General features: G+C 45.1%; 1 long non-coding RNA gene across 1 annotated transcript in view; it reads right to left on the reverse strand.

Moving 5' to 3' along the window:
• The window catches only part of LOC142218230 (uncharacterized), a 29,208-nt gene extending 25,975 nt beyond the window's left edge, over positions 1–3,233 (reverse strand). The window contains exons 1-2 of the long non-coding RNA XR_012717451.1: positions 3,063–3,233; positions 2,582–2,680 (exon numbers count right to left, since the gene is read on the reverse strand). This is a non-coding gene — a long non-coding RNA (uncharacterized LOC142218230). The remainder of the gene's footprint in view (positions 1–2,581; positions 2,681–3,062) is intronic.
• Between the last annotated feature and the right edge of the window lie 13,146 nt (positions 3,234–16,379).

The following is a 16,379-nucleotide window of genomic DNA, read 5'->3' on the forward strand; positions in this document are numbered from 1 at the left end:
ACGATATAAATATCCCGGGAGACGCCAGGAGTCATTTGCTGGTGCCAGCCTCCCAGGTGCGGGCTCGGGCCCTGTGCAGACCATCTCCGGCTCTCCTGGGCATTGCACAACCGTACTTTCCATCGCACCGGCCTCTCTTTTGCAGTTGCCATGGCGACTGTCTCCAGCACCGGCTTCTGGGTACCATTCGTTTCAATCCTGAACAATACACCCACCATAATGATACAAAGTGCGATGTGAAAGCCGTGCGTGGGATTAAAACACAGCAACAAACATGGGATATTTATGTGACTTCTCCGCCAGGCGGGGGGAGGGGCTCCGATAATTTGCGCTATAACTCAGTTAAGAGTAGGAAATGATAACATGGTAATTAACCCCATCCCTGCTGGGAATCCTGTTGCGAAAATCACCCTGAAAAACGTCAAGAATAGCAACGCATTCCTCCGAAGCCCGCGAGACGGTGAACAAAGTAGCGCATGGCGAAAGCACGTTTGCTTCTGAAGGTTTTCCGTCTTCTATGGTGAGGGATGATCATGGGGGGTACAGAAGACTTCGAAAGCGGTGCCCTTATGTACCTGCTGTGAGTGACGGAAAGGAAGTGGTGGATTGCAAGCTCTGAGGGACAGCCTCTCCTTCTCCGACCGGTGAGGAGCAGATTCCGCCACATGGCATCGAACAAACAGCGCGGCACGAAACACCATTGTTATCAACGTAAATGAAAAAAATCCTGATGGATCGCAACATATAACGCTATAAGCCAGCATGCTCCGTCATGTGACCTCTGCGGCGCCGTATTGTGCAGAAACCGCAAACCAGATGTTGCTCTAGCTCTCATGTATGTAGGTTTGCTACAGTTTTTGCATCCTCAGCTCTGCTACATCGATAGCCACATATTAAACAGCGGAGTGATGTCTCTTTTAGACCTGACCGTTACAACACCTGACTCGGTATCGCGGCCAACCTCGTTCTCATTCCTCTTCATCACATTGGATTTTATTTGCTGTCCGTCTCCCGGGCGCCAGGGGCACTTTGGAGGGAGGAAGGAGGGGAAACGGTCACCTCTCTGCTCTGACTTTACAGCTTAGCTGGCAGCACAAATCAATGGTTTCCATTACAGTGGGTGTGCATTTGGCCTGGGGGGGTTCAGCACCTTCCAAACAACATCTTATAGAATTATCTGACACAAAACATCAGCCATGTGGCAGAAAAAGCTGAGTGAAGACTCCTCCATGGCCAAGAAATCACCGGCAGAGGCGATAAAAGAAACCGCTGGTCATAGTCCACTTGGTTGTAGTTTGTAGAATCTTAAAGGGATCTCGTCACCGCCATGACATCAGATGGGGATGTTAGGCTAACCACGCACTGTACAAAGCTGCTGGCTGAATACTCATTCAACTGACAATTATTCCTCTGAACAAGCCAAATACATGCATGCTCAGCTCAGCCAGGAATGGTATGAGACCCTTCCCACCTCAGTTCCCTGCAGATCCCGCCATCCCCTCAAAACTTCTCATTCCCCACTACACACCTCTCTGGAATCCTCTGTTCCTTAAAGACAACTCTGATCCTTCAAACTCCTCTATCCCATTCCATTCTATCCCTCTCCGCTATATTCAGATTCTTCTGTCACCACCAAACCGCTCTGCCCTCTTCCGACCCCTCTGTCTCTTCCAGACTTCTCTGCCCCTTCCAGACCCCCATCTTTTCTAGACTTCTCTGTTCCCTCCACATCCCTCTCTCTCTTCCGAACCTCTCTGTCCCCACCTGTCCTATCCAGACCCCTTGGTTCTTTTCCAGACCCCTCTGTCTCCTCCAGACCACTCTATCCTGTCCTGACCCATCTATCTCCTCCAGATCCCTCTGTTTCCTCCAGATCCCTCTGTTTCCTCCAGACTCCTCTATCTCCTCCAGACCCCTCTATCCCCTCCAGATCCCTCTGTTTCCTCCAGACCCCTGCATCCCCTCCAGATCCCTCTGTCTCCTCTAGACACCTCTGTCCCTTCCAGAACCCTCTATCTCCTCTAGATCTCTCCCAGACCCCTCTGTCTCCTCCCAACCACTCTATCCTGTCCAGACCCGTCTATCCCCTCCAGATCCCTCTTGCAGACACCTCTGTTTCCTCCAGACTCCTCTGTCTCTTCCAGACCCGTCTATCTCCTCCAGACCCCTGTATCCCGTACAGATCCCTCTGTCCCCTCTATCCCCTCCAGATCTCTCCGTCTCATCCAGACTCCTCTGTTTCCTCCAGACTCCTCTGGCATCAGTATATCTATCCTGATTTGGAACGTTCCCATACACATTAGATCAATGGTTTAGGACAACATTAATCTTCTGTGATGGCCAGAATGAACACATCATCTTGTGAGGGTCTTAGGTCCGGGTTAGGGAGCTCCATTTACAATATGGCATCCTATGCGGTATATAGCACACTGGGATTGATGTGTGCACCAGAACCTTCTCCAGGGGCCCATGATCTGATGTGATAATGGGGCCAACTACACCAATTCAGGAGTGTCCCCCTTAGCCTGTATGACCCTTATAATCACTGTTAATGGCAATGATGTGCACATTGAATACTCACTGGATACTGCGGCAGCAGCTGCTTCCCAAAGGGATCCAATACTTCTGGACGTCCGAGGTAAGCAATGAGTAAGGAATATATATAAATATATTTTTGCTTCTGCAAGAAAAGAGCAAAAAAAAAAAAAAAAAAAATCAATAAGAGGTTTATAAATACTGCAAATAAATAATCCCTGAGAGAACGGCGCGTAAATGAGGTAACGTAACGCCGCGAATGGTTCACAGATATGGATTTATCCTCTATGCGGTGTGTTGGGGAGGCCATGACCCCTTCCCATGAGACCGCACCTATTTTAGGGCTATTTCATGCCCCATTTGTGTGTGCTCCATAACTCCCTAAAAGCCAGGGCGTGAAGCCGTTTCAGATCCTTGTAAAGGGCACCTCCGCTTACAATACTTAATGTCATACTCGGTGATTCAGTTACCAAGGCGTCATAGCAATTGTATGGCGGCCAGATAGTGACATTTATCTTCTGGCGTACCCGTGAGACCTTCGGAAAGTGACCAGGCCTTCTGGATTCTCAGGAGAGTGCGCAGATCTTCTGGGTGTCGCAGTAACTCCTGGAGGACACGACTTCATGACAGTTTCTTGCACATTCAAATGCACATTCATGCAAATGGAAGCTGCCGATATAGGGAGTGTGGTCTCTGGAGAGGGGGTGAGTGTACCCCCCCCCCCCCCAAAAAAAAAAAAAAAAAAAAAAAGGGCATTACTATCAGGTCCTAAACCCTGAGGGGGCACCAAAGATCCTACCGGGCCGCTATTTTGTTCCTGTGTTCATGACTTGACCTAATCACTTCCTGTAACAGATCGGGCATAAAGACTACAACTCCCTGCAGGCCTTGCGGCGATAGCGGCCTAGGGCGAGAAGTGGGCGGGGCGAGTGCAGGGGAATGGAGCACAGGGCGGCCATGTTAGGTGAGGGCGGAAGGGGCAGTCAGTCCCAGCTTGTGGGGTATTTGGGTGTTGTGCGGAGCCGCCGGTGCCGGGAGCAGGAGCAGGAGGGCGGTGAGACGCCGTGAGGCCGCAGTGTGAGTACTCCTCTCCCCGGGGACCTCTTTTATCCCGGTCTGCAGCTCCCTCAGCTTCAGGACACGGGACCTGCCGGAAAGTTTCACTTAGGCCCTGTTCACATCAGAGTCTGGGCCTTAGGGAACTGAAACTTGGCAACTGTTGTGGAACTACAACTCCCAGCATGGTCAAGGCCTGATGAGACTTGTAGTGCCCCAGCAGCCGGAGACACAGAAGTTGCAGACAAGTTTTAATAAAGTTTTAGAGGTTTGTATTTTTCCATAGATCATTCTCCTTAAAGGGAAAGTCACAGAAACTGAGTGTACGTGAAACCCGTCATGTCGGCGCTGGTCCTTACCCTCCAAATGTCCAGAATAGAAGCGTAACCGTCCGCAGCCGCAGATCTGCTACCATTGTACCCGGCCTAGATCTATTCGGCCTGTGCCACATCTGCCCTCTGTGGTGGTCACATGACCTACGGCCCTAGCAAGATGGACAACTCCTTAAAGGGATTTTTCATGTTTTTTCCCAATAATCTGGTCATGGATAAGCCATCATCATCCTCAGCCCTATTAGCAGTTTATCAGATGTTATTAGATGATGTCCTCTCCCCCTGCACCCCTGCAGATCAGCTGCCCTTGGCACCTCTTCCCCATTCATTGGTCACACGGCCCGTTCACAGCTCAGTCATGTCAGTGGGATGGAGCGGTGATCAATACGGGGCTCATGTGTCTGACCCCCACGATCTTCGACTACTAGATGAGTTGTCTGGCTGGCTACCCCTTTTAATGGTTGGTCATGTCCGCTGCCACTTTACATTCTGATATATGAGACCGCTGGAGCTGGCAGAAGGATGAGCATGACTTCTGTATGAGAGCCCTGTAGAGATGGAGAGAGCCGCAGTGCGCATGCGCGGCCACTCACAATGGGGATTCGGGTTCTCGTGATTGGTGTCAGTCCCAGTATTATGGAGTAGGTCACACTGTACCCTAAGTTATCCCTCCTTGTGGCTGGGGGTTGTCCAAAGCTATCAACTCCATTAGTGCCCTGACACTTAACCCTATGTGGTCCTTCCCATTGATGCCCTGACGCTTAACCCTATGTGGTCCTTCCCATTGATGCCCTGACGCTTAACCCTATGTGGTCCTTCCCATTGATGCCCTGACGCTTAACCCTATGTGGTCCTTCCCATTGATGCCCTGACACTTAACCCTATGTGGTACTTCTCTTCTCTAATCAGTCACATTTATCAACTTCTTATATTCCACAGAACTCTCTAGAAGATGGATTTGTTGTCGGCCATTTACCAACGAATGAACCTTTTGCAGTCGGTGGATTTCATTGACCTCAAGAAGCCTGTGCCGCCTGCGGATGTGGCGATCTTGAGAAAGCAACTAAAGGTGCTGACGACGGCCAAAGTCATCATGGAGTACAAGGACTCGAAGCCCTCGCCTCTGGCGGCCAAGCAGCCTATTAACAAGCAGGTACGATTCTGCCTCGACTACCAGCATTTCAATCAGCGCACGGTGCCAGAGATGTACAGCGACCAAAACATCGAGAAGGGAATCAACTGCTTGGTCGGTCACCAGTTTTACTCCGTGTTGGGGCTAGTCAGTGGGATCTGCCAATTGTACAACTACCCAGGGGAACGAGAGCGCCCCTATTCTGTGCGCCCTCTCGGCTTCTACGAGTATGAACGGATGCAGCCGAGATATTGTGATAGCCTCGCTGTTTACCAGAAGATGATGGAGGACCACTTCAAGGACATGAACATGGTGGAAGTCTTGGCACACCAGGACTATCTCATCATCTTTGGAAAGACTTTTGATGAACAGAAGGCTCGTAGTGATAAGGTTTTCGAAAGACTCGAAGCTTTGGATCTCGCCGTCGGTTTACAGCACTCCTCCTTCTTCTTTCCGATGGTCTTCTTCGCCGGACACTGCATCTTTGAGTCAGGATTCTCCATTGACGATCGTAAAAAGTACGTGTTGTCCAAATGGCCCACGCCAAGAACCGTGTCGGAGCTTCAATGTTACGTTGACTTCTGTACTTATTATCGCCAGTTTGTCAGAGGTTTCCAGGACTTTGTAAAGCCGTTAACTCAGTTGCTGCAGGAGGCCGAAGACCACAAAGCGAAGAATCCAAAAGGGCCGTGGTGGGCCACAGAGTCCATAGAAGAGCGATGGACCAAGGAGTGCGATGAGGCGTTCCACCGACTTAAAAACTACCTTGTGCAAGAGACAACGTATCTGCCGCGAGCGAATATGACACAACCTGAGTAGACGAAGGGACGGCCATACTGATGAGGCTGAAATTCACCACCCCTGATACACAAAGTGGTCATGATCATGGAAGGTCCAACCAAAAATCAAGACGCTTTGGGGGAGTTTATACTAAAATTTCTTCCATATTTAGAGCAACGATGGAGCAAATACCACAGATCTAAAGACAAGGATGAGTGAGATTGTGTGCACAGCCATAGATGGACCCGCAGCCATTGTGGGAGATTGGCCCAGTGGCTCCTACACTCTGAGCTCGGTGACTTCTCAGGTTGTCCGGCCCAAACTATCAACTTCTGCAGCTTTTATGACTTTTTTCTAAACGTTTCTCTCCAAGATCTTCTTTTACATTCCACCTACAATAGGACCTTTAAGACCAGCGAACCCAAACACTGACCCCTGTGCCAAAGAATCCCGGATGGTGCGGGAATCTCCAGATTGGGATAGCTGTATACAGCGGAGGTGTCTGTACACAAGCAGGTGGAATTGTGAGCGCAGCTCCGGAGTATAATGCTGGAATTAGTAATGTCATTGTAGTGACCAATGTACAAACCTCAGAGAGCCCATAAATGGCCGGATGATGTCATAGCTCTCACCGCTCCTGCCCCGCCCCCACTGTACTATATCATTTATATCATTCTTTACCTTTTTAATTTTTTTTTTTTTACAATTTTATAGTTTTTATACACCAGATCTAATGTGCCGGTGATGTCATGGCGGGCGACGTCCCATCTATGTACACAGTCCGGTATCCTTGTATAATGGCTTTGTGTAATAAACCGACTGATTATATACAAGAGGATCATGTGTGTCTATTAGAAGTGAGCCATCAGAGGGTTAATGGTGTATCTAATCCTATCCTGTGTGATACTGTATACTGAGCTGTGTATCTAATCCTATCCTGTGTGATACTGTATACTGAGCTGTGTATCTAATCCTATCCTGTGTGATACTGTATACTGAGCTGTGTATCTAATCCTATCCCGTGTGATACTGTATACTGAGCTGTGTATCTAATCCTATCCCGTGTGATACTGTATACTGAGCTGTGTATCTAATCCTATCCCGTGTGATACTGTATACTGAGCTGTGTATCTAATCCTATCCCGTGTGATACTGTATACTGAGCTGTGTATCTAATCCTATCCCGTGTGATACTGTATACTGAGCTGTGTATCTAATCCTATCCCGTGTGATACCGTATACTGAGCCGTGTATCTAATCCTATCCCGTGTGATACCGTATACTGAGCCGTGTATCTAATCCTATCCCGTGCGATACCGTATACTGAGCCGTGTATCTAATCCTATCCCGTGCGATACCGTATACTGAGCCGTGTATCTAATCCTATCCCGTGCGATACCGTATACTGAGCCGTGTATCTAATCCTATCCCGTGCGATACCGTATACTGAGCCGTGTATCTAATCCTATCCCGTGCGATACCGTATACTGAGCCGTGTATCTAATCCTATCCCGTGCGATACCGTATACTGAGCCGTGTATCTAATCCTATCCCGTGCGATACCGTATACTGAGCCGTGTATCTGATCCTATCCCGTGCGATACCGTATACTGAGCCGTGTATCTGATCCTATCCCGTGCGATACCGTATACTGAGCCGTGTATCTGATCCTATCCCGTGCGATACCGTATACTGAGCCGTGTATCTGATCCTATCCCGTGCGATACCGTATACTGAGCCGTGTATCTGATCCTATTCCGTGCGATACCGTATACTGAGCCGTGTATCTGATCCTATCCCGTGCGATACCGTATACTGAGCCGTGTATCTGATCCTATCCCGTGCGATACCGTATACTGAGCCGTGTATCTGATCCTATCCCGTGCGATACCGTATACTGAGCCGTGTATCTGATCCTATCCCGTGCGATACCGTATACTGAGCCGTGTATCTAATCCTATCCTGTGTGATACCGTATACTGAGCCGTGTATCTAATCCTATCCTGTGTGATACTGTGTTTTGTGCGCCTATATCTCTCTATTATGTGCTCCTGTCTTCTCAGCTGCTGTATCTAAGCCTGTATACATTGGTGTTACGCACCCTCATCCTCTGTATCCTTGAAGGTGTGATACGTTACGCTATTTGGATGCTGAGTGTCGGCGGCTCGGTGCACTGTAATACCGCGCCTCTTCTCTCCTCGCCGACCTGATTTCGCTTTCTTCTAGCCGTAAGCCATAATTCGCACTTTGCTCATTTCACGCCGGCAGGGCGAGCTCACCAGGTAGACGCTGCGATGAGCGCGTCCCTTTAATTCATCCCCTCCATATTGACAAGAGCGAGCGACTCCAGGCAGTTAAATAGGGCAGAAGCGTTGTCAGGCAGCGCAGTGATCTATAAATAATCAATGCCGCCGAATTCTCGCCATTGTGCTGTTACCGTGCGTTGTAAATCCTGCCAGCGATTCGCCGTAACGGAGACTTCGAGGACGAGACACCACATTAGCGAGGTTGTCAGCGAGCGACAACAGCCAGAATGTGCACATAGTGTCGGCAATTGAAGGGAACCTCCGTAACAAGTCAGAGGAGAGACGCCCGAACTACAGTGAAAACTGACACCGGCCAACCAGAGGATTGTAACTATACAACTCTCTGCATTGTAAGTGGGTGAGACCCAACCCCTCTGACCACGGAGACAGCAACATGGGCAGAATTATCTACTTTGTCCTATTATAGCCGCAGTAACAAATCCTACACAGAGCCGCTCGTGGTGACCTCGTAACAAGACGACCTACAGTACGGGGCGACCTGCTGCCACCTTCATACACACCCATCAGTCATAGCATTGATTATCTGGTGACAATGGCGCCTCCCAGTGGTGGGATTAACCAGCCTCGATGTGAATAGTCAGTTCTAGAAGGTGATAGAAGCAAAACATGAGCGAGTGTGACAACGGGCAAATGGTGCAGTAGATAAAACCGAACAAAACTGGTGTCTGGTGAGAGGGGCATGGCTACCCAAGGCTCATCGGTGTGGAGTGAAGGCAAAGCCATGTGGTCCGATCCCACTATAGAGCTATTGTAGAGGGAATTGCAAAAGCACAGCTTTTGTATACAGTGTTGGCCAAAAGTATCGCCCCCTGCAGTCCTGTCAGATAATCCTCGCTGTCCCCAGATAATGATTACACAGCACAGACTCTTATATAGTATATAAGTGACACAGGGTATATACAGTATAAGTATCGCCCCCCTGCAGTCCTGTCAGATAATCCTCGCTGTCCCCCAGATAATGATTACACAGCACAGACTCTTATATAGTATATAAGTGACACAGGGTATATACAGTATAAGTATCGCCCCCCTGCAGTCCTGTCAGATAATCCCCGGTGTCCCCCAGATAATGATTACACAGCACAGACTCTTATATAGTATATAAGTGACACAGGGTATATACAGTATAAGTATCGCCCCCTGCAGTCCTGTCAGATAATCCTCGCTGTCCCCCAGATAATGATTACACAGCACAGACTCTTATATAGTATATAAGTGACACAGGGTATATACAGTATAAGTATCGCCCCCTGCAGTCCTGTCAGATAATCCCCGGTGTCCCCCAGATAATGATTACACAGCACAGACTCTTATATAGTATATAAGTGACACAGGGTATATACAGTATAAGTATCGCCCCCTGCAGTTCTGTCAGATAATCCTCGCTGTCCCCCAGATAATGATTACACAGCACAGACTCTTATATAGTATATAAGTGACACAGGGTATATACAGTATAAGTATCGCCCCCTGCAGTCCTGTCAGATAATCCTCGGTGTCCCCCAGATAATGATTACACAGCACAGACTCTGATATAGTATATAAGTGACACAGGGTATATACAGTATAAGTATCGCCCCCTGCAGTCCTGTCAGATAATCCTCGCTGTCCCCCAGATAATGATTACACAGCACAGACTCTTATATAGTATATAAGTGACACAGGGTATATACAGTATAAGTATCGCCCCCTGCAGTCCTGTCAGATAATCCTCGCTGTCCCCCAGATAATGATTACACAGCACAGACTCTTATATAGTATATAAGTGACACAGGGTATATACAGTATAAGTATCGCCCCCTGCAGTCCTGTCAGATAATCCTCGGTGTCCCCAGATAATGATTACATAGCACACACTCTTATATAGTATATAAGTGACACAGGGTATATACAGTATAAGTATCGCCCCCTGCAGTCCTGTCAGATAATCCTCGCTGTCCCCCAGATAATGATTACACAGCACAGACTCTTATATAGTATATAAGTGACACAGGGTATATACAGTATAAGTATCGCCTCCTGCAGTCCTGTCAGATAATCCTCGCTGTCCCCAGATAATGATCACAAGCACAAACTCTTTGGTAATATCTTCAGTTATTTTGTTTGCAATGAAAAAACACAAAAGAGAATGAAAAAAAAGTCACATCATTGATCATTTTACAGAAAACTCCATAACTGGTGCGGACAGAAGTATTGGCGCCCTCAGCCTAATACTTGGTAGCACAACCTTTAGACACAATAACTGCGCACAACCGCTTCTGCTAACCAGCAATGAGTTTCTTACAAGGCTCTGCTGGAATCTTAGACCCTTCTTCTTTGGCTCCTGCTCGCGGTCCCCCCTGAGATGTGAAGGGGGCCTTCTCCAAACTGCCACCAAGAGATCTCTCCCCCTCCCCCACAGGTGTTCTATGGGATTCAGGGCTGGACTCATTGCTGCCACTTTACAAGTCTCCAGGGCTTTCTCTCACCACCATTTTCTAGTGCTGACCTGAAGTGTGTTTTGGGTCCTTGTCCTGCTGGAAGAGCCCTGACCTCTGAGGGAGACCCGGCTTTCTCACACTGGGCCCTACATGATGCTGCACAATGTGTTGGTCGTCTTCAGACTTCATAATGCCATGCACACGGTCAAGCAGTCCAGTGCCAGAGGCAGCAAAGCAACCCCAAAACATCAGGGACCTCCGCCATGTCTGACTGTAGGGGGCGTCTTCTTCTCTTTGAAGGCCTCTTTTTTTCCTGTAATCTCTATGTTGAGGCCTTTTCCTACTTTTGTCTCCTCTGACCAGAGAACATTCTTCCAGAACGGTTTTGGCTTTCTCAGGTAAGTTTTGGCAAACTCCAGCCTGGCTTCTGTCTGTGGGTAAGAAGTGGGGTCTTCCTGGGTCTCCTACCATACAGTCCCTTCTCATTCAGACGCTGACGTTGGATAGTACGGGGTGACACTGTTGTACCCTCAGACTGCAGGGCAGCTTGGACTTGTTTGGATGTTAGTCGCGGTTCTTTATCCGCCATCCGCACAATCCTGCGGTGAAATCTCTGGTCAATGTTTCTTTTCCGTCCACATCTAGGGAGGTTAGCCACAGTGCCACGGGCTTTACACTTCTTGATGACACTGCGCACGGTAGACACAGGAACATTCAGGGCTTTGGAGATGGACTTGTAGCCTTGAGATTGCTCAGGCTTCCTCACAATTTTGCTTCTCAAGTCCTCAGACAGTTCTTTGGTCTTCTTTCTTTTCTCCATGCTCAATGTGGTCACACAAGGACACAGGACAGAGGTGGAGTCAACTTTAATCCATTTCCACTGGCTGCAAGTGTGATTCAGTTATTGCCACCACCTGTTAGGTGCCTCAGGTAAGTAACAGGTGCTGTTAATTACACAAATTACAGAAGCATCACATGATTTTTCAAACGGTGCCAATACTTTTGTCCACCCCCTTTTTATGTTTGCTGTGGAATTATATCCAATTTGGCTTTTTGACAATTCTTTTTGTGGTTTTCCATTGAAGACAAATTAAATGAAGATAATATCAAAGAATTTGTGATTGCAATCATTATCTGGAAGAACACGAGGATTATCTGACAGAACTGCAGGGGGGCCAATACTTTTGGCCAACACTGTATGGAGTAGTCACTGACTGGTCACAGCGCCCATGCTGACCCCTGACTATGATATAAGGGTCAGTATACACAGGACATCACAGTTTGCTGCATTGATATAAACCCAACCCTAAACATGTATGATCTATACAATCCTTTCTGAGCTACAGCGTGGACTCTGGCCTGATACATGTCACCTACACTGATACATTGTAACAGATTTGTGCTGCGGATGTGTTTAGCTCACAGAGGATTGTCTACATTAGATATATTGTAGCAGATCCACAATTGTGAAACTCTAAAATAATAAAGTTCCCTTCACTGACAGGAAGCAGAGATTGTGAACATGCAGCAAATAGAAACACAAAGTGTATTAGAAAGTTGCAGAACGTTTATACCCTTCCTCTGTCAGTCTATTATAGTGTACTGGCCCTTTAACAGCCACGTAGCATTGACTCCGGTGCACATAGAGCGTCTCGCCTCCTGTTTCCGTGTTTGCGCTGCGTTATTCTCAGTATAAAGGATTGAATTATTTCCGTCAGATCCGCGCTGACCCGATGTATTAGAATAATCGCATTGCCCCATGGGAATCTTCTCCTGTAATGTAGATGTGTAGTCGGCGCCTCGTCTGCGCTGTCAGGGAATGCCGATGCCAGTAATGGGATTTATTTACTGAAGTTCTGCAATCTCACCTTCATGCAGCAGAGTGGAGAGTGTTGTGCGCAGACATCACCGCGCACCCCATGTGCTGTACCTCCGCCAGTCACTTCATTACCTCCTCATGTCCTTCCTGTCACCGCCATCGATCCGCACGTTTATTTCATACAATTATCTGTTATTTACTTCATTTAGTGGAAACAAAAAGATATTGAACGAAAAATCACATCAAAGAGCAAAGCGAGTGACAGGGTGAAGGAGATGGCGGTATAATAATAGCAGAGTGATTGTCCATGTCATTACCATGTGTAGCTACACGGAACCAACATATATCTATACATAATACATACCGCTACATCTATCCTAACACCAGACCATCCAATAACTATTATCAGCCATAGGGCGCAGTGGTACCTTATATTACACATAGGGTGCAGTATTATAGTAGTTATATTCTTGTACATAGGAGGCAGTATTATAGTATTTATATTCTTGTACATAGGAGTAGTATTATAGTAGTTATATTCTTGTACATAGGGGTAGTATTATAGTAGTTATATTCTTGTACATAGGAGGTAGTATTATAGTAGTTATATTCTTGTACATAGGGGCAGTATTATAGTAGTTATATTCTTGTACATAGGATGTAGTATTATAGTAGTTATATTCTTCTACATAGGAGTAGTATTATAGTAGTTATATTCTTGTACATAGGAGGTAGTATTATAGTAGTTATATTCTTCTACATAGGAGTAGTATTATAGTAGTTATATTCTTGTACATAGGAGTAGTATTATAGTAGTTATATTCTTGTACATAGGAGTAGTATTATAGTAGTTATATTCTTTTACATAGGAGCACTATTATAGTAGTTATATTCTTGTACATAGGAGTAGTATTATAGTAGTTATATTCTTGTACATAGGAGGTAGTATTATAGTAGTTATATTCTTGTACATAGGAGGTAGTATTATAGTAGATATATTCTTGTACATAGGAGTAGTATTATAGTAGTTATATTCTTGTACATAGGAGCAGTATTATAGTAGTTATATTCTTGTACATAGGAGCAGTATTATAGTAGTTATATTCTTGTACATAGGAGTAGTATTATAGTAGTTATATTCTTGTACATAGGAGGTAGTATTATAGTAGATATATTCTTGTACATAGGAGTAGTATTATAGTAGTTATATTCTTGTACATAGGAGGTAGTATTATAGTAGTTATATTCTTGTACATAGGAGTAGTATTATAGTAGTTATATTCTTGTACATAGGAGTAGTATTATAGTAGTTATATTCTTGTACATAGGAGCAGTATTATAGTAGTTATATTCTTGTACATAGGAGTAGTATTATAGTAGCTATATTCTTGTACATAGGAGGTAGTATTATAGTAGTTATATTCTTGTACATAGGAGTAGTATTATAGTAGTTATATTCTTGTACATAGGAGTAGTATTATAGTAGTTATATTCTTGTACATAGGAGCAGTATTATAGTAGTTATATTCTTGTACATAGGAGTAGTATTATAGTAGTTATATTCTTGTACATAGGAGGTAGTATTATAGTAGTTATATTCTTGTACATAGGAGGTAGTATTATAGTAGTTCTATTCTTGTACATAGGAGCAGTATTATAGTAGTTATATTCTTGTACATAGGAGCAGTATTATAGTAGTTATATTCTTGTACATAGGAGTAGTATTATAGTAGTTCTATTCTTGTACATAGGAGGTAGTATTATAGTAGTTATATTCTTGTACATAGGAGTAGTATTATAGTAGTTATATTCTTGTACATAGGAGGTAGTATTATAGTAGTTATATTCTTGTACATAGGAGTAGTATTATAGTAGTTATATTCTTGTACATAGGAGCAGTATTATAGTAGTTATATTCTTGTACATAGGAGTAGTATTATAGTAGTTATATTCTTGTACATAGGAGTAGTATTATAGTAGTTATATTCTTGTACATAGGAGCAGTATTATAGTAGTTATATTCTTGTACATAGGAGGTAGTATTATAGTAGTTATATTCTTGTACATAGGAGTAGTATTATAGTAGATATATTCTTGTACATAGGAGTAGTATTATAGTAGTTATATTCTTGTACATAGGAGGTAGTATTATAGTAGTTATATTCTTGTACATAGGAGTAGTATTATAGTAGTTATATTCTTGTACATAGGAGCAGTATTATAGTAGTTATATTCTTGTACATAGGAGGTAGTATTATAGTAGTTATATTCTTGTACATAGGAGTAGTATTATAGTAGATATATTCTTGTACATAGGAGTAGTATTATAGTAGTTATATTCTTGTACATAGGAGCAGTATTATAGTTGTATTTATGATCTGGGGCCATTATCTAATAACCTCTCCGCTACTTGCTGACATATTAAATTGCACAGTTGATGATTTGCTCCTTAGTTCCTATAGTATAGATTATGAACATGAGATTTGTTCTGGTAGATGATGGGAGTGAAGTTCAGTATAATGGCAGTATTTTAGTATTTCCACTGTATAGGACATATCTTCTGCCTTCTGCTATGTCTAGTAGATGATATTATAGGTGTTGTATATTCTTCTCTCCCCCTCTTGTGCAGTTTACCTTCTGATACTGGTTCTGGCCTTCGGCTTCGGTGTCTTTGATACGAATAATCTCCAGTGTTGTATAATGTGATATATATATAATATACTGCAGATAATCCATTATTGATATGCGGATACACCTCCTGTAACATGGACGTCATTATATACACTGTTGCATTAGTGTCAGTTGTCAGACTCCATGATGTTTAGTGCAGCTCCTGCCGGGGGTCGGTTGGCCGGTAATTTGGGCAATAAGTGACACTGTTACTTTGTCACTCTATAGTATTATACCGTATTGTGCAATAGATTTAGGCAGGTGTGTGTAGTGCTGCACAGTAAGATTGCTTTCACAATTATAAGGATTAATAGTTTTCATATGAAATGAATGAAGAAAGAGAAATGTGAATTCCGGCGATATTTGTTGTGACCTTTGCCCTTTCTGCCGCCATCTTGGAGAACTAAGCGCAGATCTTCTGTGGATGTTGCTTTCTCCAATCCTTCATGTCATCCCAGACAGACTGGATGATGATGAGATCGGGGCTATATCTGGGAGGGGGGGGGGGATCATTATTGCCAGGCTCGTCCTCTAAAGGGTAAAGGTCACACCAAATATTGATAAGATTTACATCTCTGCTTTCCTCATTGATTCTGTCTCTGTCCTTGACCCACATCTGGGATTGACTTGGCTGCCCCAAAGAGTTCCCCTTTAACCCTCTTGCTGTTACCTGATGCTATGTGCAGCCGTTTCCATTGACTCCGCCATGTTATGGGATACTTGTCAGCTCATGATATCGCCCCATTTATTCCGTACCGCAGGGTCTCTCCCAGTCTCTTCTCGTAGCGTATACACAGACTCCGTCCTGAGGTTTTTACGTTACAATTTCCTCATTACGGGCAGATTATAAATAATGATGGGGAGTCATGGCGTCCAGATGAAGGCAGCGCCTCCAAGTCCATTAATCAGGCAGAATCCCCACCTGAGCGGGCGCTGGCAGGGAGCCGTGATCCAGCTGTCACTTCTAGTGCGGTGACAGCCGCGACGCTCATTGTGGCTTCTTTACAGCTTCATAATGATATTAATCATGTTGACGGACAAGATATTGGCCCCGGTGCAGATCGTTCCACCGTCCCCAATTCCTATGCAATGTGCAGTCCTGTCCTGACACCATGAATGAAGCACATTGGTGTATTGTACCGCCCCGCTGTGCTCCGGCCTCAGGCGCTCCCTCTATCATTATATAATCACTCAGGGGTGTGGAGTCTTTTGCAAATTATAATTTTATTGCTATAATGTATATAAAATAATCCCTCGGCCTCCATCATTATTTACTCACCATACACAAGGCCTCTGAACTATTAGTTG

This window comes from Leptodactylus fuscus, chromosome 9 (genome assembly GCF_031893055.1).
Source record: "Leptodactylus fuscus isolate aLepFus1 chromosome 9, aLepFus1.hap2, whole genome shotgun sequence".
Taxonomy (NCBI): Eukaryota; Metazoa; Chordata; class Amphibia; order Anura; family Leptodactylidae; genus Leptodactylus; species Leptodactylus fuscus.